The following is a 25,020-nucleotide window of genomic DNA, read 5'->3' on the forward strand; positions in this document are numbered from 1 at the left end:
TTTACCAAAACTCACTGTTTTCTATCCTTAAGCCTTTTAAAATCTAACCTTACTATTCCATGAATCTGAATTTTGTTAATCAGGCTTTTATGTGATATTTTGTCAAAAGCTTTCTTGAAACCTTAGGGATAGCAAAAAGTGCTTATCTTTTATTATTCTCCTCTGTTATTTCATAAAACATCCATTAAAGTTGTCAATAATGATCTACCTTTTGCAAATTTGCATTTACTATCCTCCCAACACAAATGCCTTCAAGTATCTATTTGTTTTGTTTCTACTTGTTGCTTCTAAATCCTTACCCACCACTGATATTAAACCAACCTTACACTCTTTTAATCAAGTGTGTCAAATTTGCCACTCTCAGTCCTCTGCTACCTTCCCCATACCTGACGATCCATTTGAAGAGCTGAAGTTCAGGGTAAGATAAACTCCCTGAAGTAGTCCAAAATAACCAGTTGGAATTCAACCCACTTTCAGATTGGTGACCTAATTTGCTGATAATTTTCTTTTTCATGGAACACAGAAAGACACTGCAAAGAAATTGGATACTATACACAGGCAAGATGTTCCCACTCACCCTGTTGTTGTAACATGTGGATGATAACACAGTATTTTGCTTTATTTCATCACAATTTTTCCAAACTAACATTGAAGATACATAATTAAAACCAGGACAAACGAGGAGAGGGAATTAAACGTGACTTGAGGGCTTCCTGGGGAAGTGGTGGATGGGGATGCAATTACAACGTTTATGAGACATTTGGATAAGTACTTGAACAGGAAAGGTTTGAAGGGATATGGACCAGGAATAGGCAGGTGGAGCTAATTTAGTTTGGGATTATGTTTGGCATGGACTGGTTGGACTGAAGGGTCTGTTTTTGTGCTGTATGACTCCATGACAATGACAATAGATCCATGTAATAGTTGGTGAGATTAAATTGATTGTTTCAAATGTATCTTTGGGAAAAAAAGAGAAAAATGTCAGACAATGAGAAATGTTATTGTTATTTGACGTGTACTTTTTTAAAATGTAGATCAAATAGGCAATCAATGTAATCCAGTTGCTTTTGTATAGAGTGATAATGGTATAATTGTATTGAAGGAATATAAACTGGAAAGATTGTTTAATGGGTAACATTACATAGGCACATCCTTTTTACTTCAATCACCTTCTGCACATTCCCTTATGTATCAGTATGATTTGCCTGCAAGCGTGGTGTTAATACTGATTGTAGCAGCTGCTTACACATGGATTCACCATGGCAACCGTGATTGTTGCTAGGCAACTATGTTCTTTTAGGGACAGTGAAAATGCCCAAAGGCTCACTAAATATATGTGAGGAGAGAGGAAGTTCCTACTTTTTGTGCAGATAATTTAAAGGAATCAGCACAAGGGACAGACTTAATAGGGTATGTAATCAATGAATTGTATGTAATGGCCTGGAAATGGGCAGCTGTAACTGAGCAAGTACGCAGCTAGTGAAGCTAAGAGCTAACCAGCCAAAATGATAATTTTCTTCATTGTGCAGTGGTCAGGCTTTATTCACAATTATTTTTTGTTGTTGTTTGCAGATTGTGGGACCAGATGCTGCATTGAGGCAGCTTTTTCTAACTGTCAGGAAAGCTCAGAGCTTTCCTGGCAATTTGATGTTGGGAGAGAGTGTGATATTGATTGGTGCTGGTGAATTAGTGCCTCGGTTTTCTGAAGTGCTGCTGCTCAGGACTGCAATGTACAGTGGTAGCTGTGCAGGCAGCTTGTGAATGTGCTGCATTCCATCAGTGTGTGTGACATCATTGCAGGCAGCTCAGCTGTTTCTGCAGATTCCATAAATAGCTGCTGGAAGATGCAGGCTCCCTGCAATGAGAAACCATTAACCCTTGTAACCCAGGTACAAAGAATGTGGCAAACCTAATTACCAATTGGTTCGATGCCGGTATGTTCTTTGGATTTTAGCATTCGGAATGACTCTCTTCAGCATTTGAGCAACTTAAAGCGAAGGCTGAATATCTTTCAATAAGTGACTCATTGAATTGTCCAGAATTAAGCACAGTTGCCAAATCTTTATCCTGATCAAATCAATGTTTACCACAATTGCTATTTAATGAAGTGCTATATGCAAATGAGCTCTAAATATCATATTTGTATGAATAAATGCTGGGAATTACCTTGTTAAATAGGTTGTTTGGAAGCTATTGATGACTTCAGAAATTTGAGGTAGAATCGTGTAGGAGGCATTTTTGGGTTTGCTAAGCAACTATCAAATGATTGCCAGAATAGAAAAGGAAGTAAAAGTTGATGCAAAACAAAATTGCACCGTTTACGATTTTGAAAACACAATGCGGTTTAATTAATCGAAATGATGATACTACGACTGTTAGCATAAGGGTGTACAAGATATATATAGCTGCTGTGGAAACATTTTCCTCCTACATTGGTTACTGTAACAATTTTAATCGCCAAATTAGTAATGGATTAGTTTTCTACTGATAAGCCACTTATCAGAGAAATTATTATGATGTATCTTGGACAAAATGTTTCGATTTTGAAAATTTGGAAACAAATGTTTCAAATCTGCATTACCTTCCTATTAGGACGGTAGGTTTTGTAACACTAGGCAAAATGATTTATTTTTCTCAAATGAATTGGTGCTGAATCGCAAATCTCATGAATAATTCAAACATAATCTGAATCACAAGTCGAGTTTTACCCGGTGTACTTTGGTGTGTATGTGTGTGAGACTGTGATATACGGCAACACTTGCTACAGGCCTGATAAATGTTGCTAATAGAGTTTTTCGTGCAGCATTGTCATTGGGAGTGTTTGGGAGATACTTGGGTTGATTCGGTTCTTACATACGACTGGGAAGTTATAAGCTTTAAAATGCGGTTTATGTTTGCGTTGTGGAAGTGAAAACAAACGGCGAGAAGAGGAATTCAATGAATGGGGACTTGATTTCAGACACATTAGTGGGAAAGTCAACGCGCTCAGCTGCTCCATATTGGCTGCTTGCCAGCCATGTCGTGTGCCATGCTTGTTTGTATACCGATGTTGCTTAGATTGGCAAATGCTGCTGCATATTGGAGAGACTGTTGTGTCACTGGATGCCTGCCAGGACATTGCAGGATTGATGCCATGACTGTCTCTGCAGCCTGGCAGGAATAACTAGCACAAAGGCATTCAACACTTTGAATGTCACTTTGTTTCTGAACGTAATGCCAGGGAATGTTTAATGAGAGAACTCTTTGTTATGAAGCCCTCAACATCAAGTGGGCTGGTGGTCTCATTAACCTGACTCCTGCAAATAAAAACACACACAAGAGACTCCCATGATAGCGTGCTTGATGTTGTTAAAGCTCTTGGTTTCCTTTTAATTCATGATCCATTGATGGGTATTGAGGAAAAGTCTCCTATACAAGCGAACATATACAGTTCACATTTTTTGTGTTTATACGTTACATTGTTCCTTCAAAAAAGTACAAAATTCCTGAATCCAATTTGAGCTCATTGGTTGTACATTTGAAAATTACATCAATGTTTGTTACTTACTCTAATTCATACATATGAGATTTGTTTACTCTGCAGACCTGAGTTTAATGCTTTGGTGATGGCTATATAGCTTTTAACAGAAGCTGATAACTGCATAATTTTTTGCAGATAAAGCTCAAAATTTAATCAATTACTTTATATTACTGCAGAAAGACAGGAATTTCAATAATATTTTAGTGATTCTTTGGTCACATTATAACATAGACAATACAGTTCACAAGTTACAATCCTTCCTAGTGATAAAGTTAGTGAGCTCTGCTCTGAGGCCAGAGAATGGGGAGCAGAACACACAGATGAGTATAGAGAATTATGTTGAACATAAACTATTGGATACATTGAGAAAAAGAGTATGGAGAATGTTACACTGCAAATGGAAAATGAGTTTTGCAACCATCCTATATCTACAGTGTATACCTGAAGTTAGTATTTTATACTTACTGCATAACAGGAATGGAAGTATTTAACCTCCTGATTATCCACACTGTGCCTGAAGGATAAGTGCTGTCAGCTGAAGTAGAAAAATATTACCTTCTGCAGAATTGATGTTCTTCCTCGTCAATACTTAAAAGTTGTTATCATTACAGAGAATCAAAATGTGCTATATTAATCAAACTGAGCTCTTTGCTAAGAAACAAATCTTTGTCAGTTGTACAATGCACTAAAGACTACAACATCTTCAGACCTACGCTAACTGCAAATACATACCATTTAGAAAAATGTTCATGTTGCTGATCTCGTTCCATGACAATGCAAAAATGTCTCTCATTGTGTAGTTTTTAAAGAGTGTGTCAAGCCATCAAGAGGTTATTTCAGACTACTCTACATCACTCTATTTCATATGGTGATGTCTTTGAATTGCTTTTAAGAATTTGGTAATCATATTGCATAACATGCCCAATATTAAAATTTACGAGGAGACATCCTGTGACCTTCCTTATTGTAAATTGGGAATACAGGGCAGTATCCTCCTGAGCACTGGGCTATGGCAAGAGCTTTAGAAGAATTGTCTGAGAAATCAAGCGCAGCCTTTATGGATGTCAAGAAAAAAAGCCACATTTTCCAATTGAATTCCAGATGCCAATACGAGTTTCACAGCAGTGAGTAGCTAGAGATCTATAACTGTCCTCATTAATACCTAATCTCAGCTCATTTATGTGCAGGCTGGTATGCTACCATGGTCAGGTAGAAAATAGATGCTGACAATTTCTGATGTAAAAGTCACTGTGGGTATCTGGTAACGCCAGCTCCCTGTTTCCTCAGCTAGATCTCCATCTGACACCATCATTTCAGATCATGCTCAACAGTGAGTGGTCCCATGCAGCCTGTGTCCCATCAAAGCCCAAGGGAGTGTTATCATGAAGCCAGCATTGAGGAGATTTAATCACCAAAGAATGGAGGCCAAGTGTGCAACTACTGAGGGCAAGTAGTACGGCAGTAGGGAAAGAAATGACAGAGCATGGAGATGGAAAGGGGTTAGGTGGGAGGCGGATGTGGGTAATGTGGATGAGACCAAGCAACACCTTGGCTTCCATGGGGGAAAATGCACTAACGAACATGGCATGTTTACATGGTATTAAAATGTGAGGCTGGATGAACACAGCAGGCCAAGCAGCATCTCAGGAGCACAAAAGTTGATGTTTCGGGCCTAGACCCTTCATCAGAGAGGAGGATGGGGAGAGGGTTCTGGAATAAATAGGGAGAGAGGGGGAGGCGGACCGAAGATGGAGAGAAAAGAAGATAGGTAGGGAGGGGATAGGTCAGTCCAGGGAAGACGGACAGGTCAAGGAGGTGGGATGAGGTTAGTAGGTAGATGGAGGTGCGGCTTGGGGTGGGAGGAAGGGATGGGTGAGAGGAAGAACTGGTTAGGGAGGCAGAGACAGGTTGGACTGGTTTTGGGATGCAGTCGGTGGGGGGGAAGAGCTGGGCTGGTTGTGTGGTGCAGTGGGGGGAGGGGACGAACTGGGCTGGTTTTGGGATGCGGTGGGGGAAGGGGAGATTTTGAAACTGGTGAAGTCCACATTGATACCATTAGGCTGCAGGGTTCCCAGGCGGAATATGAGTTGCTGTTCCTGCAACCTTCGGGTGGCATCATTGTGGCACTGCAGGAGGCCCATGATGGACATGTCATCTAAAGAATGGGAGGGGGAGTGGAAATGGTTTGCGACTGGGAGGTGCAGTTATTTGTTGCGAACTGAGTGGAGGTGTTCTGCAAAGCGGTCCCCAAGCCTCCACTTGGTTTCCCCAATGTAGAGGAAGCCACACCGGGTACAGTGGATGCAGTATACCACTTTGGCAGATGTGCAGGTGAACCTCTGACTGTATCGGCGCCACCTCTTGCTCCCCAGAGGAGCTCAAAGAGTTCATCCACTTCACCAACATCTTCCACCCCAACCTTCAGTTCACCTGGGCCATCTCCAGCACATCCCTCACCTTCCTGGACCTCTCAGTCTCCATCTCAGGCAATCAGCTTGTAGCTGATGTCCATTTCAAGCCCACCGACTCCCACAGCTACCTAGAATACACCTCATCCCACCCACCCTCCTGCAAAAATTCCATCCCCTATTCCCAATTCCTCCGCCTCCGCCGCATCTGCTCCCACGATAAGACATTCCACTCCCGCACATCCCAGTTGTCCAAGTTCTTCAAGGACCGCAACTTTCCCCCCACAGTGATCGAGAATGCCCTTGACCGCGTCTCCCGTATTTCCCGCGACACATCCCTCACACCCCGCCCCCGCCACAACCGCCCCAAGAGGATCCCCCTCGTTCTCACACACCACCCTACCAACCTCCGGATACAACGCATCATCCTCCGACACTTCCGCCATCTACAATCCGACCCCACCACCCAAGACATTTTTCCGTCCCCACCCCTGTCTGCTTTCCGGAGAGACCACTCTCTCCGTGACTCCCTTGTTCGCTCCACACTGCCCTCCAACCCCACCACACCCGGCACCTTCCCCTGCAACCGCAGGAAATGCTACACTTGCCCCCACACCTCCTCCCTCACCCCTATCCCAGGCCCCAAGATGACATTCCACATTAAGCAGAGGTTCACCTGCACATCTGCCAATGTGGTATACTGCATTCACTGTACCCGGTGTGGCTTCCTCTACATTGGGGAAACCAAGCGGAGGCTTGGGGACCGCTTTGCAGAACACCTCCGCTCGGTTCGCAATAAACAACTGCACCTCCCAGTCACAAACCATTTCCACTCCCCCTCCCATTCTTTAGATGACATGTCCATCATGGGCCTCCTGCAGTGCCACAATGATGCCACCCCAAGGTTGCAGGAACAGCAACTCATATTCCGCCTGGGAGCCCTGCAGCCTAATGGTATCAATGTGGACTTCACCAGTTTCAAAATCTCCCCTTCCCCCACCGCATCCCTAAACCAGTCCAACCTGTTTCTGCCTCCCTAACCTGTTCTTCCTCTCACCATCCCTTCCTCCCACCCCAAGCCGCACCTCCATCTCCTACCTACTAACCTCATCCCACCTCCTTGACCTGTCTGTCTTCCCTGGACTGACCTATCCCCTCCCTACCTCCCCACCTATACTCTCTCCCCCTATCTTCTTTTCTCTCCATCTTCGGTCCGCCTCCCCCTCTCTCCTTATTTATTCCAGAACCCTCTCCCCATCCCCCTCTCTGATGAAGGGTCTAGGCCCTAAACGTCAGCTTTTGTGCTCCTGAGATGCTGCTTGGCCTGCTGTGTTCATCCAGCCTCACATTTTATTATCTTGGATTCTCCAGCATCTGCAGTTCCCATTATCTCTGATACTATGTTTACATGGTATGCCTGGAACCGGGGTGTTAACGTAGGCAGATGCAGAATCAAATAGATGATTGGGTGGGAACTTGGTAAGTGCAAAGCCAATGGGTTGACAATGGTGGACTGCCAGGAAGGATATGTTTTAAATTGTGGGTGGAAAGGCATGACATGATACTCACTATCTTTAGGATTGCTTGGTGTTGACATCCAGTTTCCTTTAAGTGCATAGTAGAGGTGGGGGTCAGTTAGCTCCATTGGCTGGATGCTGCAGAATGATGCCAACAGCGTGGATTTAGTTTGCGTATTGGTTGAGGTCACTGTCAAGGGCTCTCCTTCTCAAACTTTCCCTTCGCCTGAGACATGGTGAACCATGGTGATCTCACTGTATTCCAATAGAGCGAGACGGTATAAATGTAAGAGGGATGTTCCCAATGATCATGGAGTCCAGAAGCAAGGGCCACAGTTTAAGGATACTGGGTCTAAAACGAAGAGCATTTCTGCACCTCGAGTGCTGAGCCTGTGGAATTCTCCACATCAGAAAGTGATTGAGGCCAAAACATTGAATTTTTTCAAGAATCTAGATGCAGTTCTTGGGGCTGAATGAATCAAAGGGTATGGAGGAGTTTGCAGGAACAGGCTACTGAGTTGGATGATAAGCCATGATCATATTGAATGGTGGAGTAGGCTCAAAGGGCCAAATGGCCTACTCCTGCCCCTGTTTTCTATATAACCTCATGGGCTGGTGATCCTGTGCTCCACTATTCCCATCAAGCAAGGGAATCAATCTTGGTACCTCAAAGAGCGTATAAGGACATGCCAGGAACAGCATGAAGTTTTCCTGGAAGCAATATGTCAACATTGTGAAGCTACCACAGAGCCTACTAACCTGCCATACAGCAGAAAGGGCTTGTGCAACCACAGATCAGATCTAAGCTCTGCAGTCCTTCTACACACCGTAGTGAATGGTAGAGAACAATTAAAGACCAATTGGTATTGTCTACATGGACTTTACTAAAGTATTTGATGAGGCCCCTCATGGAAAGCTTGCCCAGAAGATTTCCACATGGTGTCCATTGTAAGTTGGCAAATTGGATACAAAATTGCCTTGGTCATAGGAGACAGAAGGGGTTTTTTTTTGATAGGAAGTCTGTGGATTGTAGTTTCCACAACGAATAGTGCTGGGACCTCTGTATTTGTAATATATATAAATGATGAAAGTGTAGGTGGTCTGACCAGTAAGTTTGCAAATGATTCTAAAATTGGTGGAGTTGTGGACTGTGAGGAGGGTTGTCAAAGGATATAGCAGGATATGGATCAGTTGTGAAGCTGGATGGAGAAATGGCAGATTGAATTTAATCTGGACAAGCACGAGGTGGTGCTTTTTGGGAAGTCCAATGCAAGGCAGAAGTATACAGTAAATTGCAAGAGCCTTAGCAGCATTGATATACAGATCTTGGGATCTAAGTCAGTAGGTCCCTGAAAGTGCCAATACAAATAGTTAAAGTGATAAAGAAGGTAGACAGCATGCCTGTCTGCTTTGGGGTCATTGAATATGAAAGTTGGCAAAACATGTTGCAGCAGTATAAAACTTTAGCTGGGCCACAATTGGAGTATTGTACGCAGTTCTGCTCTTCACACTATAGGAAGGATGTGGAGGCTTTGGAGACGGTGCAAAAGAGGTTTAAGATTGAAGTGTATAAGCCAAAAGGAGAATTTTGACAGTTCTGAAGAATGGCCACTGGGCCTGAAACGTTAACTCTCTGCATTCTCTCCACAGATGGAGCCAGACCTACTTAGGGTTTTTTGTCTAAAATCCTGAGGGAACTTGACAAAGTAAACGTGGAGAGGGGTATTTCCTCTAATTGGATAATCTGGAACTACTTAGGTTCAGTTTTTAAAAACTGAGGGTCACCAATTTAGAACAGATGGGAGGGAAAGCTCTTTCACCCAGAGGTTTGATATTGGGAACTCCCATCTGAAAAGATGGTGGAAGCAGTGTCTTTCGAGATAATGGGAACTGCAGATGCTGGAGAATCCAAGATTACAAAGTGTGGGGCTGGATGAACACAGCAGGCCAAGCAGCATCTCAAGAGCACCAAGGCTGATGTTTTGGGCCTAGACCCTTCATCAGAAAAGGGGGATGGGGAGAGGATTCTGAAATAAATAGGGAGAGAGGGGGAGGCAGACTGAAGATGGATAGAGGAGAAGATAGGTGGAGAGGAGAGTATGGGTGGGGGGAGGTAGGGAGGGGATAGGTCAATCTGGGGAGGATGGACAGGTCAAGGGGGCGGGATGAGCTTAGTAGGTAGGAAATGGAGGTGCGGCTTGAGGTGGGAGGAGGGGATAGGTGAGAAGAAGAACAGGATAGGGAAGCGGGGACGACCTGGGCTGGTTTTGGGATGCAGTGGGGGTAAGGGACGAGCTGGGCTAGTTTTGGGACGCAGTGGGGGGAGGGGGGATTTTGAAGCTTGTGAAGTCCACATTAATACCATTGGGCTGCAGGGTTCCCAAGCAGAATATGAGTTGCTGTTCCTGCAACCTTTGGGTGGCATCATTATGGCATTGCAGGAGGCCCAGGATGGACATGTCGTCTAAGGAATGGGAGGGGGAGTTGAAATGGTTTGTGACTGGCAGGTGCAGTTGTTTGTTGCAAACCGAGCGTAGGTGTTCTGCAAAGCAGCCCCCAAGCCTCCGCTTGGTTTCCCCAATGTAGGGGAAGCCACACCAGGTACAGCGGATGCAGTATACCACATTGGCGGATGTGCAGGTGAATATCTGCTTGATGTGGAAGGTCATCTTCGGGCCTGGGGTGGGGGTGAGGGAGGAGGTGTGGGGGCAGGTGTAGCTCTTCCTGTGGTTTCAGGGGAAAGTGCCAGGTGTGGTGGGATTGGAGGGGAGTGTGGAGTGGACAAGGGAGTCGCGGAGAGGGTGGTCTCTCTGGAAGGCAGACAAGGGTGGGGTTGGAAAAATGTCTTTAGTGGTGGGTTCGGATTGTAGATGGTGGAAGTGTCGGAGGATGATGCGTTGTATCCGGAGGTTGGTGGGGTGGTATGTGAAGACTAGGCTTCAAAATCTCCCCTCCTCTACTGCATCCCAAAACCAGCCCAGCCTGTTCACCCCCACCCCCGCCTAACCTGCTCTTCCTCCCACCTATCCCCTCCTCCCACCTCAAGCCGCACCACCATTTCCTACCTACTATCCTCATCCTGCCCCCTTGACCTGTCCGTCCTCCCCGGACTGACCTATCCCCTCCCTACCTCCCCACCCAAAATCTCCTCTCCACCTACCTTCTCCTCTATCCATCTTCAGTCCGCCTCCCCCTCTCACCCTATTTATTTCATAACCCTCTCCCCATCCCCCTTTTCTGATGAAGGGTCTAGGCCCGAAACGTCAGCATTTGTGCTCCTGAGATGCTGCTTGGCCTGCTGTGATCATCCAGCCCCACACTTTGTTATCTTGGAAGCAGTGTCCTTAAATATTTTTAAAGCAGAGGTATTCAGGCTCTTGATTTGTAAATTGTGGGGTAGGCTCAAGGGGTTTAAAAGTCTTCTCCTTCTCCTTATTTATTTAGCCACGTATCCTGTGGTGGCAAGAGGGGCCAAAGGCTTAGAGTTCTACAGTGAGTAACTTGCCTGGACTCCCCAAAGACTGTGCACCATTTACAAGGTGCAAGCCGGAATTACAAAGGAATACTGCTCAGGTGCTGAGATGGTTGCAAATCTAGCAACATGTTCAGGACAAAGCAGCCTGCTTGAGTGTCACTGTCCCCACTGTCTTCAGCATTTACTCCCTTCACCATTGATATACTGAGTCAGCAGTGTGTGCCAATTACAAAATGGCTGTAACAACTCACTGAGGCTCCTTCTGAACTCCCCAGCCCCTATCAGCCAGAAGGACCAGGATGTTGCTGGGAACAGAGGGTTTGAATTATAAGAAGAGGCTCAATAGGCTGGGGCTTTTACTCTAGAGTATGGGAAGTTAAGAGGTGAGCTCATTGAGGTTTAGCAAATCATGAGGGATATAAATAAAGTGAATGGCAGGTGTCTTCTCCCTCATTTGGGGAAGTTCAAGATTAGGGGGCAGGAATATTCTTAGATGAGGAGAGAGAGGTTTTAAAAAAGACATGAGTAATTTTTTTTTTACACAGTGATTCTTGTAAGGAATGAACTTCCAGCGGAAGTGATGGATGTGGGTACAGTTGCAATGTCTAAAAAACACTTGAATAAGTACAAGAATAAGAAATGTTTGGAGGGATGTGGTCCAAGCACAGGCAAGTGAGATTGGTTTAGTTTGTCATGATGGTCAGCATGGACTGGCTGGATGAAAGGGTCTGTTTCCAAGCTGTACGACTCTAAGACTCTCTGATCAGAATATGCGTAGGAATACCATAGTGTGCAGGTTTCCCTTTTAAGCCATACAGCATCCTGACTTAGAAATATATGTTGCCAATCTTTTGCTGTTACTGGTTCAAAGCCCCGGAATTCCCTTCTGAACAGCACTCTGGCCGTACCTACAACACATGGAATGCCAATTCGGCGTCTCTCTCTCTCTCTCTCTCTCTCTCTCTCTGTTTCTGTTTCTCTCTCTGTCTGTTTCTCTCTCTGTTTTTCTCACTGTTTCCCTCTCTCTCAAACACACTCACATTCACACCTTTTATTAGATTTGACTTGATTTATTAAACCTGTTGGACTATAACCTCATGTCATGTGACTCCTGACTTTGCGAGCAGTACAGGAAAGTCATAGCAAACAAGGACATACAGGTGCTTAGACAGAGTGCAGCATACAGGTTACACTGCACAGGAGGTGTGCAAAGCAAGATCAACATTATTTGAAGCTAGAGAAGTCCATTCAGCAGTCTAATAACAGCAGGGAAGAAGCTGTTCTTCTCTTTTCCAGTCAATTAAGGATGGTCAATAAAGGATGGTATTGGCCAGTGATGCCTGCATCCAGTGAAAGAAGAATCTGCTAAAAACCACAAATTTACCAACAAATAAGGCATTCACGTATGTTCCATTCTCTCTTCAAAGATTTACTTTTCACGAACTACTTCATAACTGAGATGTTTGCTTATTGGAGGTCACCAGTAATTTCTGTTCAGGTATTATTTATATAGGCATGAAACACACATTTCAATGTATAATTCGTAGCCTCAAGTTGAACACAACGAAATGCCACTGCATTAGCATTAACGTGTCTTGCAATGAGACCTGTACACAGTGAATTCTACATGTTAACTTATGTATGTTTTGCAAATCTGAAAAAAAGTGGCATTCATAACATTTTATTTTTGAGAGATTTGTGGAAATTGTGTGTCACTTAGTTCTGCTTCAACTCTTGCACTAAAGTATGGAATCCATAATAGAACTGGAATTTCTGGTGATGGCTTTTGACATGCTCAAGTAGGAATTCCAATGTGCTAGCCAGTTTTGATACTTGTGACACCAAAAAGATATCAGGCTCCTGAATGTAAATTGCTGCCTCCACTTTTAAGTTAAATCAATAATTGGAACAATCAACTTGCAAACTGCACCAAAACCAGCAGAAATTTTACTCAGTTTATTTTTCAAAAACATTGCAATACCTGAGGGTTGTACCGAATTATCATGATTCCTGCCCTGCTTTGAGTTAGAGATACAGTTGAGGACAATAATATTACCCTGGACAAGGGAGCAAATACAGTATTTCACTTCTCATCATTACTCTGTGATAATTACTGAAAAATCCCTGGGGGTTGAAATTAGTTTGCTAACTTTGAATACAAGGAAGACACACTGTGTTGGAATATGTGGACGTGAGAAATAGTGTACTTAATAATCCAACACTCATAGATAGGGCAGACAGGAAGAAATATTTCCCTTTTTGTGGAGGGATCAACGTCCAGTGGCAGGCATGGATTTAAGGTAACAGACAGAAGGTTTAGAGGGGATGTGAGTAAATGATTTTTCTCACCCAGAGGGTGGTGAGAACCTGAAAAACCTGGCTGTAAAAGGCCAGGCATTCAACATTATGGGCCAAGTGCTGGAAAATGAGATTAGAATAGTGAGGTAGTTGTTTTTTTTTCTGGATCGGAAATGATGGGCCGAAGGATCTTTTTCTGTGCCATAGATTTCTATGACATTTAATAGATCTGCATGTCACTAGGCAGCTTGCTTGTAAAACAGATGTACCTTCTGGGACACGGCATTGTCAGATGAAACAGTCCTGGGACGGTGATTGGAGATCAAGTTGGATGAATGAAGGTGGCTGATAGGTCATATTGCACTCAAAACATTGACAGCCTTTCACCCTCCACAGATGTTGCTAGATTTAGTGAGTTGAACCAGGTGGATCTCATTGACTGTGAGATCTTTGGCCCAGGTTAACAACCCTAATCAATCAGGGAGTCCTGGCTGACAGATATAAATGTGGTTTCAGAATCTCTTCAATTCAGGGACTGACTCTGAGCTGGCTGGTCACAGCCAGTGTGACTTGTTGAGGAGATACGTGCTCTTGTGCAGTTATTTCATGTGACCTGCATTGTTCTCTGTATCACTCTTCTTATTAAACAGGCATATTCGGTTATCCTAAACACAGCAGCCTCAACATCACCTGTGGTTAGGGCAGCCCTATTTCAAAATGAGTTCTGAATTTGGTATTAGGCTCTGTATTTCCACATGGAATAAGGTTTAATATCTGTTTCACGTATGTATGTGGAGTGCCTTTATTTCAGCTTTTGCTTGGGTGATGACTGAAGCATGCCTGGCACAGAATGGATATACATGCCACCTACCTCATTAAGCTTTTAAACACTAGCATTAGCCCCGTAAAACCAAAGTGATGTCAAACTACCCCTAGACCAAGACATCTAGATATTAGCTGATAACTCATAGCCTGTGCTGTCTAACATCACAATTTTAAAAATGTCCGCTTGAGGGAGTAATCCAGAAGTTCTGCAATGCTCATTGAATTATGCCGCAGCACTGGGCTCTTGCTTCAAGGTGAAAGAAAATTTAACTTTTTTAGGCTTATTTGCAAGTTAGTGCACAGTTGTTGATGTGTTGTTTGCAAAGCAATTTTAAACTCAAAAACTGAGAAATTGAGCAAATTTGGAGAAATCAGTCTGGTTCCAAACCTCCTTTCCCAGCCATACGAGCTGTTCTGCTTGCTAGCTCATGAACAAGCCATTGGTGATCAACAGGCATGGACACAATAGCAAACAGAGACAAATTTTAAGTATCTAGCTCTGGAGCAGGTTGCATCTTGCTTATTTATGAAAAGGTCAGAACATCATTAATGTTTGTAAGGACCTCCTTTCATATTATCTGGATTGATTTATCTAGCTCAAGCCACTTTTTAAAAATTTATTATCAGGATGTGGGCATTGCTGGGCATGACAGCACTTATTGTCCATTCCTAGTTACCCTTGCAAGTGGCCCCCAATTTATGAACCTCTGACTTATGAATATTCATACCTATGGACATGCCATTTTACACACCTAACATATGAACATTTCCTGTACTTATGAACAGCTGCTTTATATTATCCTACATTGTGTTCCGACTTGCATACAAATAGACTTGCAAATGGACCCCAGACTGGAACTTGCTTACAACGTGGGGATATGCTATATTTCACTCTTTATCAAGCATGTATATTTGCCTTAAATAGCTCAGTAGCAACAAGAGTTTAATATGAATTCTCTTTCTATATACTGAGATCAATCAATCCAATTAAGGAAGATTTAATTGTGTGATTTAGCTCATTGTAGGAAAGAAAATCCAAACTGTGGATGAGGTTGTGAAACATTTATTTTCCTTCATGTATATTTTCAGCTCCCTTTAGTTTTATTGATATGCCTATCTCTGTCTGCAAGCTGTGTTCACGTGCTGGCCAGTCTAATATTAACTTTGTTGTTAAACTCTCCCTTTTGACTGCCCTGAGTGGTGCTGACTATCTCAGAAGTGACAGCAGCCAGGTCATACTCAAATAACCCAAGATAAAAATAAATTTGAGTTAACACTCAGTAAGTCAGTCAATATTTGTAGAAAGTGCAGATACATTAATGTTTTAGGCTTAACCTCTTCGTTGGAACGAGGGGAAAAAAAATACGCAGAGCATTGGAGAAGGATTAGAGCAAAGTGAATAAGAATTAGTGTATGTCACCATAGTCTTACCAGGCCACAGGGCCCCTCTCTCATGTGAGAGAGAGAGAGAGAGAGAGAGAGAGAGAGAGAGAGAGGGAGGGAGGACTGGTGGTGACCCTTCGGTTAAGCCACCATACCTCGGGCAAGGGGTGAGATTGAGAGGGACAATCCTTCGCAGTAACTTCAGCCAGGGCAGTAATTGTACCCACAATGTTGGCCTTACTCTGCATCGCAAGCCAGCTGTCCAGTTAACTGAGCTGAGATTGGAATCTTTCAGAATTGAGGGAGCAATATTAGCCGATATTTAATGAAAAGAACTAAAATAATTCAGTTATTTTTTGTTGAGGTTTTAAATAAAGTATGTTGAAGGACTTTGCCCTGACTCAAAGATTGTACACAAATCATTTCCTTCTGCAGTCCTGTTTGGAAGCATGCCTTCCCTTTGGAATACAGCCTGACGAAGAAAATCAGCACAGAGCAGGCGAAGGTGATGGAAGATGAACTGTACAGATGAACTCTCAGTGAGAAGCCTTATCTGTTTCAGGGTCATCAGAGAGCAATTTACCCAACTCCAATCCCATGAGGAATGGTATACATAGAGCTTCCTTTCACTTGGGATGCCCATCCTGAGAGCTGTCATCTGGAGCAGCCAGAGCTGTAGCCTCCAAGTAGGATGTGGGCACTCCTCCATGGTAGCGAACATTAACATGACCTTGAACGTTTTACTCCTTCTAAGATGGAATTGGCAAATCATTGCCTGCATCATGCATCTTATCTTCCAGCTTTGGATAAAGGTGGCCACTGAGGAGTTCAAGAAAGCAAAATAAATTTCATTCTCTCTTGTCAGAGGGAAGTTGGCAGACTGAGCTTTGTGAGGATTGCTGGATTCCCCAGGAGCAGACTGCCTGCACATCAATTTGTGGGCACTACACGTCAACCAAACTCGAAGAAAATTTACTCCAAAACATCGAGCTGGTTTATGACAATAGGCAGTGAATCATTCTCCAAAGCGTTTGTTTGATATTCTGGGGGCTGTCATCAGTCTTTGTTGGTCCACTATCTTTTTGGCATGGTGGCTCAGTGGTTAGCACTGCTGTCTCACAGTGCCACGTACCTGGGTTTGATTCCAGCCTTAGAAAGCTGTCTATGTGGAGTTTGCATATTCTCCCCTTGTCGGCATTGGTTTCCTCTGGGTCTTCCAGTTTCCTCCCACAGTCCAAAGATATGCAGGTTAGGTGGGGATTGGCCATGGTAAATTTTTTTGGTGGCTGAAGGACCTAGGGTAATGGATGAACTGAAGGGAATTTATATTAGGCAGGAAATGGTGTTGGATAGATTGTTAGGTCTGAATGCTGATAAGTCCTCGAGACCTGATGGTCTGCATCCCAGGGTACTTAAGGATGTGGCTCTAGAAATCGTGGACGCATTGGTAATTATTTTCTAATGTTCTATAGATTCAGGATCAGTTCCTGCGGATCAGTGGGTGGCTAATGTTGTCCCACTTTTCAAGAAAGGAGGGAGAGAGAAAACCGGGAATTATAGACCGGTTAGCCTGATGTCAGTGGTGGGAAAGATGCTGGAGTCAATTATAAAAGATGAAATTACGAATCATTTGGACAGCAGTAACAGGATAGGTCAGAGTCAGCATGGATTTATGAAGCAGAAATCGTGCTTGACTAATCTTCTGGAATTTTTTGAGGATGTAACTATGAAGATGGACAAGGGAAAGCCAGTGGATGTAGTGTACCTGGACTTTCAGAAAGCCTTTGATAAAGTCCCATATAGGAGATTAGTGAGCAAAATTAGGGCACATGGTATTGGGGGCAAAATACTGGCTTGGATTGAAAATTGGCTGGCTGACAGGAAGCAAAGAGTAGTGATAAACGGGTCCCTTTCAGAATGGCAGGCAGTGACCATTGGGGTTCCACAAGGTTCAGTGCTGGGACTGCAGCTATTTACAATATACATTAATGATATAGATGAAGACATTAAAAGTAATATTAGCAAATTTGCTGATGACACAAAGCTGGGTGGCAGGGTGAAATGTGAGGAAGATGTTATGAGAATACAAGGTGACTTGGACAGGCTAGGTGAGTGGACGGATGCATGGCAGATGCAGTTTAATGTGGATAAATGTGTGGTTATCCACTTTGGTGGAAAGAACAGGACGGCAGATCACTATCTAAATGGAGTCAAGTTAGGTAAAGGGGAAGCACAACGAGATCTAGGTGTTCTTGTACATCAGTCAATGAAAGCAAGCATGCAGGTACAGCAGGTAATGAAGAAAGCTAATAGCATGCTGGCCTTCATCACAAGAGGAATTGAGTATAGGAGCAAAGAGGTCCTTCTGCAGCTGTACAGGGCCCTGGTGAGACCGCACCTGGAGTATTGTGTGCAGTTTTGGTCTCCAAATTCTGAGGAAGGGCATTCTGGCTATTGAGGGAGTGCAGTGTAGGTTCACGAGGTCAATTCCCGGAATGGCAGGACTATCATATGTTGAAAGATTGGAGAGACTGGGCTTGTATACTCTTGAGTTTAGAAGGATGAGAGAGGATCTGATTGAGACGTATAAGATAATTAAAGGATTGGACACTCTGGAGGCAGGAAGCATGTTTCCATTGATGGGGGAGTGCAGAACCAGAGGTAGTTGAAAAATAAGGGGTAGGCCATTTAGAACAGAGTTGAGGAGAAACTTCTTCACCCAGAGAGTGGTGGATATATGGAATGCTCTACCCCAGAAGGCAGTGGGGGGCCAAGTCTATGGATACTTTCAAGAAGGAGATAGACAGAGCTCTTAAAGATAGTGTAATCAAGGGTTATGGGGATAAGGCAGGAACAGGATACTGATTGTGGATGATCAGCCATGATTATAATGAATGGTCGTGCTGGCTCAGAGGGCCGAATGGCCTGCTCCTGCACCTATTGTCTATTGTCACTTTACACCTGCATTTGCCTGGCTCTGACTGAAGGGGGCTCTCCCCTGACCACTTGGTTCCTGACTTCAGGCCAAAACCCTTTGAGTTATGGGAAGGATGAACTTAATGAAAGTCCCATATGGTATGTTAGAGCAGATCGTTGGCAATGCTATCACTGCTTGGAATGCTCTTAAAGTTGCTGTGTGTGGTGAACAATAGGGCATGCACCAAAATGTATAACTGCTGCTTTCTGCACATCCCTGTCATTGCAACAGTATGGAGTGTGTCATACAGCTGTACAGCTAACTGAGGAGAAGGTGAATGGATAAAATGACCAACGTATCCATTGTCATCCACTCCCAGTACTTTCGCACAGCCCCCTGGTGCCTTCCCATGCAATCACAGAAGGCACAATAGCTGCCTGTTTACTTCCTTTCTCCTCAATATCTAAGGCCCCAGACAAATTTTCCAGGTGAAGCAATGATTTACTTGCACTTCACTCAATCTGGTCTACTCTATTTGCTGTTCACAGTGCGGTCTACTCCACATTGGGGAAATGAAACACACACTGGGGGACTTTTTTACAGACCACCTACATTCTGTCTGTAAAAATGTTCCTGAGCTTCCAGTTGCACTGTTCCCTGGCCAATGTCTCTGTCTCAGACTTGCTGCAGTGCTCTAGCGAAGCTTAACACAAGCTGGAAGAACAGCACCTCATTTTCCACTTGAGAACCCTTCAGCCTGCAGGAGTCAATATTGAGTTGAATAATTTTCGCGCCTGAACACCTTCCCCCATGTCCCTTCCCCAGCCGCACCACGCCAGACCTTGTCACCACATGGACTGCAACCACACACAACCTATTGTCAGCCTTTAACAATCCCCATTAACAGCTATCGATTCTCCCAGACTGACCATTACCCATTCCTTTGTCTGCCCAACTGTTTTTCTCTCTCTCTGGGCTCCATCTCCAGCTGTCATCTAATCTTCCTCCCTTTCTCCATGCCCTTTATAATAAATACCAACTTTTATCCCAGCTACAATGAATTCCAAAGAAGCATCACTGGACCCAAAACGTTAACTCTGCTTTCTCTCCACAGATGCTGCTAGACCTGCTGAGCTTTTCCAACAATTTCTGCTTTTACATCCATTGCCTGGTTAGCCGTCCATGATTGACTTATCTGAATGCAGGCCTAAGACAACCCCATTTCCCATTCAATGACAATCCCACACATTGCCATTCTTCTGTACTGACCACCACAGGATCATTTGGCAAAACAAAAGTAAAATCCACTGAAGTTATGGAGGTGGATTAGGGTCATTTTACTTGGCGCAGTGGAGATTGTGAGGGGACATGATTGAGATGTATAAAATCATGAGAATCATAGATAGGATAGACTGAAATAAAACTGAGGGGTATCAATGACCTAGGGGCATGGATTTAAGGTAAGGGGCAGAAAGTTTACAGGGGATGTGAAGAAAGCCCTTTTCACCCAGAGGGTGATGGGAATCTAGAACTCACTGTTTGTAAGGGTGGGACAGGCAGAAGCCCCTCAGAGCATTTAAGAAGTTTTTAGATGTACACTTGCAATGCCAAGATATTCAAAGCTATGAGCCAAGTACTGGGAAGTGGGATTGAAAATTTGGGTGCTGGTTTTTGACTGATGGGCTGAACAGCCTTTTTCTGTGTTGTGGAATTTTAGGACTCTGCGACAAAAAGAAAATTCCAGGCTAAACTTTTGTATGCAATATGGCATGGATTTACTTACAAAATATACCATTCACCCTTGTCATTGAGTCACAGAGCATGGAAATAGACCCTTTGCTCCAACTGGTCCATGCTGATCAAGATCCCAAACTGAACTAGTCCCATCTGCCTGTATTTGGCCTATACGCCCCAAATATTCCTATTCATGTACTTATCCAGATGTTTTTTAAACATTGTAACCCTACCTGTATCCAGAGCTTCCTCTTGCAATTCATTCCACATGCTAATCACTCTCTGTTTAAAAAAATGTTGTCTCCATGTCCTTTTAAAACTTTCTCCTCTCACCTTAAAAATATGCCCGTAGTTTTGAAGTTGCCCACCCTAAGGAACAGACCCTTGTTGTTCACCATATCTATGTCCCTCATGATTTTTTAAACCTCTATGAGGTCACTTCTCAACCTCCTACGTTTCGGCGGAAAAATTCCCAATCTATCCAGCCTTTCTTTATAAATCAAAGCCTCTATTTCTGGAAACCCTCTCCGATTTATTCATGTCCTTATTAGTGGTATTCATTTGCTCTTTGCTATTGCATGCTGTACTGTTGTGTTACTCCAGTGGCTACTGAATATCAATGGGGGAGACTGTAGTTAGTTTTGGAAGATAAACAGAAGCACCTCATACAGTAGGAGACCCAATTTCAGACTACATCGTAACGTCATGGATATCCTACACTGGTTGTCTGACAGCAGCAAGGACACCAAAACTAAAAATGCTGTCTTCCGAAGAAAGGAAATTTATATTGACTCTGCTCGATGTTCGGGTACAACTCAGAAATTCCAGAGATCTGCTTAGAACAGGTGATTGGTCAGTGAGATAAAAAGCAAAAGAAAACAAACTTGGCAAATTTAGAAAAGCTGGTTGGCATGGACGAGTTGGACTGAAGGGTCTGCTCTGTGCTATGCGTCTCTATGACTCTGTGAAGTAATGTAGGAAACAAACATGGAAGGCAACAGAAAGCAATGCCAAGCTGTCTGACTTGATGGCACAAAAATAATAAACTAATATGATCTAATCATCTTCATGGAGATGTGGCTGCAGGCGACCAAGGCGAGGAACTGAATAAAGAAGAAGGGGGTGAGGTAGTTCTGATGGGATCAGTACGTTAGTGAGTGAAGATCTTAAATTGGAAGAAGATGTAGAATCTCTATGAGTGAAGCACTGGGCAATAAACACAGACAGTCTATAAACAACCCCAACCAAATGACAACCTGGTACTAATGTTGGGAACAATATCAATCAGGAAATTAGAGGCATTTATCGCAAAAGCACTGCAGTCATTGTGAGTGACTTCAACCTGCAACTGGACTAAAGAGCATCAAAGCTGGGAAGGACAATTTCCTGCTATATGTAAAAGATGGTTTTCTTGCGTACTATGTTGAGGAAGCAACTAAGGAACAGACTATCTTACATTTTGTATTGTACAATGAGAAGGAGCTCATTGATCATATTTCCAAGTTGTAAAAGAACCTTTTTTAGGGAAGACTGACTGTAATATTTAGATTTTTCCATTAAGTATTTGAAAATGATAGCTTTTCATACTCAAAGGAAACTGAATGTATGAGAACAGGTTTGGCTGTGGTGAATTGGGAAATTACATTAAAAAAAGGCATGATGATAGATAGGCAGTGGCAAGTATTTAAAAAATTAATACATAGTTTGCAACAAATCTACAGTAGTTTTACAGTGCAAAAACTAAACAAGGGAAGCAAGTCAATCGTGGTTAACACCAGAAGTCAAAGATTATATCCAATCTCGGAAGAAGACTGAGAACATCAGTTAAAAGGTAGTAAGCCTGAGGGTGAGAAGCATTTTAAAATGTGGGGAAAGTCAGGCCAAGAAATGTTAAAGAAAAAAATAGAATGTCAATGTAAACATGCAAGAAACATAAAAATTGCAAGAATATAAATATTAAAAATGTACTGTATATGCTTCTATCCTTCTATAGCTATTGTCATGTAATTTGTGTAACTTAAATGCCTGGAAAAAAAAAGTATGAGTTTGGATTTCAGCCAGCAGGATGTGGGTTTTGGCCTGTCTGAATAGGCTGAATGACTTAACCAAGGTATTCTGGTAGTTTTCTTTTAAGAAACATTGCGTGTGAGAGATACATGTTTTCATTGGGTGACATGCATTAGATTTTCAGTTCAGAAGGACAGATTGATTTTTCACTTTGATAAGGGAACACCCATAACATTTAAAAAGCTTTGGGTTTCAGTTTGACAGCTTTGCAGATATTTTAGCTCAAGCTGGGTGTATAAAATAGTTTTGGCAGGTGATTTTGTGATCCATTGAGGAGGATGTGCGTTTAATGGCCAGGTTTGTAGGATGGAATCTGAAGATACATTTGCTTACCATGACCACCCACAAAGTCTTTGAATTTCTTGTAGTACTGCATACCTCTGTCCTCCTGACTAAACATAAAGTTGCCATAGTGCTACTGGACCATAGGGCTGCTCTTACATTAGACAGAAATGACTGGTGGTGAGTTTAGCCTGAGGGTCACCACACCTCAGGCAAGGGAAATGTTGAGAAGGAGAATCATTCATGGTAACCTCAGCCAGTGCAGGACTTGGATACATGCCGTTGGCATTACTCTGCATCAGAGACCAGCCTGGTGACATGTCCATGCTTGGCCTCCTCCACTGTCAGTGAGGCCGTATGTAAACTGGAGGAACAACACCTGATATTTCGCCTTGGAAGCTTACAGCCCAAGGGCCTGAATATTGACTTCAACAGCTTCAAAATCTCTCAACCCCCAACCTGTCCATTTTCCTACTCCCCTATCCCTTCCACCCTTCCCACTGACCAACCACAATAATGCCCTACCTGCATCCACCTATCTCCACTGCACCTACCCTTCCCCCAGCCCCACCCCTCTCTCTATTTACCTCTATGCTCTTCTCCCCATCCCCGGTCCTGATGAAGGGTTCCAGCTCAAAACATTGATTTCTCTGCTCCTCGGATGCTGTCTGACTGGCTGTGCTTTTCCAGCTCCACATCCATTGACTCTGGCTTCCAGCATCTGCAGTCCTTATTGTCTCCAAGCCATCTTGCCAACTGAGCAAACCAACCCCGAACTGGTGGTACTGACTAGCTGACTGCGCCCACAAGGTTTTACACAGAGAAGGAGGGCACCATGCACCCTTGTCCTGTGTAGCTCCTCAACTAGAACAGTCAGCACCTAATGAGAGAAACCTGGACCGTCATCACTCCCACGTTGTGCCATAACTCAAACTTCTCCTTGCTTCGCTTCCTTTTCTGAAACTAGTTCCAATATTTTCTCCAGCCAAAAGGCACCTCCACTTGAAGTAGATAATAAAATGTGAGGCTGGATGAACACAGCAGGCCCAGCAGCATCCCAGGAGCACAAAAGCTGACGTTTCGGGCCTAGACCCACTTGAAGTAGTTCTGGGTTGCTATAAGTGGAGAAGGCCATCTCTAAGCTAACATTGTTTTAAGATAGGTTCCCTGCTGAAGCATGCATCTACTCAGATGCAAGAAGTACAAGCAAACAAGCTGCGTATGGCCGTCATGCAAATCTCTGTGCAGCTAAAAATGTGCATCCTACCTGAATCAGGCCTGTGTTAATTCAGCATTGCAGTTCTGAAGCTTGTTTTAGGTCCCTAACCAACTTTAAAGGTCAGTAAACCTTGGAATGTTTGCCCCACCTTCATCTCGATGTTGGGGTTATTTTTACTGTTTATCCACCTTAGGCTGCTTTTTTTTTAAAACAAAGCTCATTTGTATCTTTTACCTATATTGAACTGCCCTTGAGAAAATGATGGTGATCTATCCTCTAGGGCAGTTTCATTTCTTATGCCTATCCTTCTAGATGAGAGAGGTCACAGGTTTGGAGGGTGCCATCAAAGAAGTGTTGGAGTGTTGTTTTAGTGCATCTTGTAGACAGTACACTCTGTTACCATGATACTCTGCTATGCAGGGAGTGAATATCGAAGATGGTGGTTTTGCCTGTTACATTGATATAGATAGATTATATATATATATATATATATATATTTATATATATATATATATATCAAATGTGTGTGTATATACGTATATAGATGAAGATACAGTGAAGACACTCAGAGCTCTATAAAACTCAATTAATTTATTAAGTATTTAGGTGAATAATATACGCCTTTAACTGTTAGAGATATCTCAACCACTATCCTTTCCTACCCTGGGTTCTGTACCCAACCCTAAACCTTATTGCCCAGGAGAATTGGCAGCTGGCCAGGCTGGAACTCTTCTTGGTGTCTTCACCTTGCCTCCTGACGCAAGGTATTTCTTCACAGTTGCTTGTCTCCAAAGTTGCTGCTGAAATGAGGGATTCCTCAGGCTGCTTATATACAATTCAGACCTGCCAAGTTGGCATTTTGGTTTCCTCATTTGGAATTGCTTGAGAAACTTTCCCAGTTCCAAATTGTTTTACCATGCGTAGCTAACAATTGTCAAATTCCTTTAGGTTCTGTAAATCCGCCTCCCTTTTAAGGTCTCAATCACAACTTAGTTCCCTGATTGATCTTCAGTCATTCTTAACTGCAGCTGGAATGTCATTCTATTAAGCTGCAGGATGAAATTTGGATGCAGTAGCCTATTTACCTTAAGCCAGATATTTGGTACTGACTTTCTACAGTGTCTTCTGTCTGGGTTGCAGCTAATTTGTTCCAGTCCACTGTAAAGTCTCATATCAATTCTCATGTGTTCAACCTTATCCAACAGTAATCGGAGTGGCAAACAAATAGGTAGCTTTGTCTTCAATGCTGTCAAGCTTCTCAAGTGTGATTGGAACAGCCCTCATGTAGGCAGTTGGAGAATATTCTGTCACACTCCTGATTTTGATGGCGGACAAGCACTGTGTAGACAAGAAATGGGTTACTCATTGCAGAATT

At 43.3% G+C, this 25,020-nt stretch overlaps 1 long non-coding RNA gene across 4 annotated transcripts in view; it reads left to right on the forward strand.

The window, feature by feature from the left end:
• The first annotated feature begins 1,305 nt into the window (after window positions 1–1,305).
• Window positions 1,306–25,020, forward strand: part of LOC125452100 (uncharacterized) — a 196,115-nt gene continuing 172,400 nt past the window's right edge. For all 4 annotated transcript variants that reach the window (XR_007247459.2, XR_007247458.2, XR_007247460.2 and 1 more), the window contains exon 1: window positions 1,306–1,410. This is a non-coding gene — a long non-coding RNA (uncharacterized LOC125452100). The remainder of the gene's footprint in view (window positions 1,411–25,020) is intronic.

The sequence above is a fragment of the Stegostoma tigrinum genome, chromosome 5, assembly GCF_030684315.1.
Source record: "Stegostoma tigrinum isolate sSteTig4 chromosome 5, sSteTig4.hap1, whole genome shotgun sequence".
NCBI classification, from domain to species: Eukaryota; Metazoa; Chordata; class Chondrichthyes; order Orectolobiformes; family Stegostomatidae; genus Stegostoma; species Stegostoma tigrinum.